Here is a 4,818-nt window from a genome sequence, read left to right on the forward strand (position 1 = left end):
GCACGCGCTGGGGCCGTAAGACAGCCTGCGTCTGCCTGCAGGTGGGATTCTCTTGGCTCTTCCCGCGTCTTGGAGCGTGAACAGGATCATGGAAGGAGGAACTGACATCCTACTAAAGTGGTCAGCTCTACGCTTTAGGGAGAAGTGCTGTGTCTTTTGGGGTTGATTCTTCCCACTGTGGAAATGATAAAACCTAGAGGTCTAAGATTGGGATGGAGTCAAGGGAAAGGCCCAAGGAGCAATTATTTGCCCACATTCCTGTCTGGTTCTTAAGCTGAAGGAGCAAAAGAGGTTTTTCTGTCTTTATACGGACAAGCAGAGAGAGCTCTGGGGCTGAAGTCCTGGCTAGTAGTAGACAGTATGTTTTCCTAGAATGTCATCTGTTCACCTTGGGACAGAGCACAGGTGTCACGATGGCAAAGGTGAATAGAACTCAACGTCCACTCTACCTGCTTCTAGTGTGCTGTTCTGTACTACAGCGTTTTGAAAGACTCCTTTCCCAGACTCCCTTGCAACTGGGGTTCTCAGTGTCTTTGAAGTTTGGCCAATCGGATTGTCTTGTGTGAGATTTAGAAGCGAGGGAGGCCTCGCTTCTGCCGCTTCTGCTGGGAACTGAGGTTGTGGAGGTTTCTCCTGTGGCTGCATCAGCAGAGGCACCCTGTCCGTGAGCCAGCTGCGTGGGTGTGGAGATGCAGCGTGCCCAGCAGCGATGCAGCTGCTGGAGGCTGCAGTCGCACCACGTGGCCCTGCAGCTGGCAGCAGTGGCAGTGCATCCTAAGAGCGGCAGTTCCCTGATTGCAGCTGCTTCCCGCCTGTGACCAAGGAGATGGGTTTATTTCTGGTGGCTTCCAGATGGTAGTAGAGGTGGCAGCTCTCTTGGGGTCTATGGCCTGGCTCTGGGAGTTGACTCCTGAAAATGCAACCTTGTTGAGCTTGTCCTCAGCTCTCAGTGACTCTTGAACATTTAATCACTATAGTAAATTCCATTTCTGCCTCAACTAGCTAGGGTGGATATTTTCCTCTGAAGCTAAACCCTGAACTTGAAAGGTGGGCATAGTAATAATACATTAAGTGCTTACTATGTGCTGAGTGCTCCAAGCACTTTACATGAACCATTTTCTTCATTCAGTTCTCAGGACAATTGTATGTGTTAGGTGTGATGTTAGTCTTCATTTTATAGGTGAGAAATCTGAGGTCCACAGCGATCCCCACGTCACTAGATTTTAAGTGGCGAGAACAGGCATGCAATGCAGTACGGTTCTAGTGCCTGGGCAGTCGAAACTTCATTCCATGAGGCAGGTAGGTGAGGATTCTGGGATTCCAGATCTCAGGCGTCATCTCCTTTTTTGAAGATATAATTAATACAACCCAAAGAGGAAGCAGGCCTAGAGACACTGTGTTTTTGGCCCAAGGTGATGTGGACGTAAGTGGCCAAGCTGGGATTCAAACGCATCTCCTTGACTTCAAAATCTGTTCTACTGTCCACTTCACAGTCTGTTCCTGCCGCCCCATGACAGCCCTTCAAGGCTGAGAGAACAGCTTTCATATCTCAGCCACTCTTCTCTGCAAGTTAAACATGCTGTGTACTTTCAGCTGCACCTCTGTGAGCTCTCTCCACCTGCCTCACCCTCCCTCCGTTTATAAATGTCCCTCTTCAAGCCTGTCACCCAGGACAGATCACAGAGCTCTCTGTGTGGTCTGACAAGCACGGCAAAGCCTGGGGGGCTTTGAAAGCTCTTAATCCCGGTCAGACTCTTGAAGCTGAGAAGAGCAAACCTCTCTCCTACCGCCATCTTCCCTGGAATGCTTTCCAGGGGGGGCCCGTTCACTTTGCCTTTGAGGAAGACGTGACATATATATTTCTGCACAAATTAAGAGCGTTTTTTGTCAGGCCATTCCAAGCAGGCAGCGTGTTCAGTCTCCCTTCAGCTCCAGAGCTGGAGTGGACTTTTGAGGAGTTATTTATGGGCAGAATGCTAATTACTTAACTACAAATATGTAAATACTTTGAGAATAAATTCATCACAATATATTAGTCATCACATTGTAATTAAGCTCAATTAGGTATTATTAGCAGTATTAATGTCATGTTGCTCGTGCCTGTTCCTAATGAATATATTAACCCAGCCTTGCTGCCACCATCCATGTGGGTGCATTATGATGATGACGATAATAGACACATAATTAGAGCATTATTGCTTTGCTTGCAAATTGTGGAGAGAAATGTCAGTGTCTTTGGAATCTGAATGATTGGCCTGACTAAGCATGTTAGATGTGGCCTGGGGATTGTGTGGTCTGGAAATAAGAGTTCACATCTTGGCATCTTAGTTTGTAGCCCTTGAAAGAGAGAGGTTTCTGGTTTTCTTTCATGGATTGTAAATTTGATAGAAATGGGGTGTGGAGCAGGGAGTCCCCAGAAAGACATTTGGTTTACTAGAACAGTGAGTTTATTGTTTCAGATCACAGCGGAGGAGGGAGCCAAGTCTGAACACAGAAAGAGGTGAGAGGCTGAGGCGAGGTCAGGTATGAGTCTGCAAGGAGGTCAGGTTCAAGGAAGGGGGAAGAAAATGGCCTTCAGCTCTGTCCATCCTTACAATAATCCTGTGAGGTAAGGACTAGTGCCCCAAATATGCAGAGCAGGCAAGGTCTAAAAGACATTAACTAAAGTTGCCAAGGTCACACAGTAATAAGTGGCAGAGCCAGGATTTGAATCAGTCTGTCTGACGATAGTTCATAAGAGAATTCAAGGTGGGGCACTCTAAAAATTTAGGACGAAGCAGACCTATGATGTAGCGAGTATTTTTCCACCAAACTTTAAGTGAGTGCTTCCTCTGGTCCAGGTGATTTCCACAGACTCTGCAAACACACCTATGCAAAGTGCTTACCATCTGCCTCTAGAAGGGGGAGAGAAAGATCAAATAGGCCAATGCAGAACAAAGAGAACGACACAGTTAAATCTTTTACTCATGACTCAAGGCTGCACTAGGATGGCACTGGTGTTGGGGAACCAAGTGTCAAGTATTGCTGGTGAGGTTGGATGTTGATTCTGACTTGGAGCAAATTGATGAAGCCGGAGAGACGGCTGTGGCTAAAGAGAAAGAGCCTGGCAGGAGGCGTAGATGCGACCAACTGTGAAAGTCTTTGACTGAAAAATTACTTGAATGTTAACAGTGGAAGATGTCTTCAGATCATCCACGGGCTTCATTTTACTAGAGAAATAACTCAGCTTGGACATCAGTCAGGGTCCAGATAGTAAAACCACTCTAGGAATGTCTTTCAGTATGGAAGGGGTTCCACGGGAAATAACCCAGAAGCCAAGTGGTGTGGAGAGGCAACCAGGAGAACGTCAAAAGCAGATAACTCCTACTTTCCTTAGGGCTAGAGGGCCAACAGGCGGAAGGAGAGTTATCAGAGGTCAGCAGCCAGGCCCATCTGATAGAAGCTAGAAACTTAGAACCTTAGAACTCTTGGAAGGCAGCAAGATCTGGAGTTACGGTAAATACACAGAAGCTGCAAAAATCCAGCTCCTAAGGTACAGCAAGAGAAGATGAAATAACCTGCTTTTCCCTTCTCCCACCCGCCACTCTGCAACAAGAGCATGTCCGTGGCTTCACCTACTGGAAAGCCTGTGGTCAAAGGAATCTGGAAAATATAGTTCCTGACATGCAGAAAGGAGAAGAGAGAGGACCGGGGAAGGAATCTAAGACGAAAAGGGCAGAACTGAGAATAGAATCTAGCTTTCCTAACTTCCAAGATAGTGTGTCTCCCATTGAAATGAGAGTGTGGTTTATTCATCACGAGGGATTCTCATTAAAAGTAAGCGGAAAATAATGGTGGTGATGAAGATGATATTGGAAACGATGATCTTAGAAATTTTCACATATTTCTCATAATATTTTATGAGAACGCTTACTAAGAACTTTCTCATAAAATACTTCATCAGCTCCTTACAAATCAATGAGCAGAGGCAATATTAGTCCTATTTTATATATGAGGAAATAGACGCTAAGGGAGGCTTAGAGAGCCTAACAGTTTCACACCTGGTAACTAGCAGACCAGAATTTGATCCCAGATGTATCTTACTCCAAACCCAAGGAGTTCATAGAAAGGACGGAGGAGATGCTGAAATCCAGGGTCTCTGAATCTGCATGAGCATAGGACTGGAAGCAGAGCTCATAAAGACTCTGCTGTTCTGCCAAAGGAAGCCGTGTGCATGGCTGGCGTGCTCCCGCCATTTACATGGGCTCCTAGGGCGCCCTCAGGAACTCGCCCTAGCCCCTGTCTGCACAATACAGTGGGATTTTCAAGGGATGTTCACAAAGAATTACATTTTGTTTTCTCAAATACCCCTGGAGGTAGAGAGATGTGAAACAGAGTCACAGAAAGACGAAGTACTTAACTCGGAGCTCATCACTTACCATCCCCTCGCGCACTTATGCCTCAGCTAAACTTGCTTCCACTCTCCACACAAATAGCGCCTGTCAGGATCTTACACCTCCCCTTTCCTCTGCCTGGAATGGTCTTCTCTCTCAAGGAGCTTCCTCAGGTTGTGTTAGTCGGTTCCTCCTCTAGCTCGCAGAACAATTTGCTCTTCCCTCTATTGTGTTGCTGTGTGGTTATTTGCTCACTTCTCGGTCTGTCGTAGACTCTAGGAGACTGAGCTTTTTGATGACAAAGACTGGTCTTTAATCATCTCTCTCTCTCCATCGTGCTGAATGAATGAATGAATACACGCATGCGTGGCTGAGGCTCACTAGTTCTCTTGGGTCCTTCTTTCCGCTGGTATCTCTACTGAAGAAGCACTCTTGCAAGCACAGG

General features: G+C 46.6%; 1 long non-coding RNA gene across 1 annotated transcript in view; it reads left to right on the forward strand.

Annotated features, from left to right (window-relative positions):
* The first annotated feature begins 2,653 nt into the window (after positions 1–2,653).
* LOC138923133 (uncharacterized) overlaps positions 2,654–4,818 on the forward strand; it is an 8,215-nt gene continuing 6,050 nt past the window's right edge. Inside the window, exon 1 of the long non-coding RNA XR_011436333.1 lies at positions 2,654–4,818. This exon is cut by the window's right edge and continues 1,200 nt beyond it. This is a non-coding gene — a long non-coding RNA (uncharacterized lncRNA).

Source organism: Equus caballus, chromosome 2, assembly GCF_041296265.1.
Source record: "Equus caballus isolate H_3958 breed thoroughbred chromosome 2, TB-T2T, whole genome shotgun sequence".
Classification (NCBI taxonomy): domain Eukaryota; kingdom Metazoa; phylum Chordata; class Mammalia; order Perissodactyla; family Equidae; genus Equus; species Equus caballus.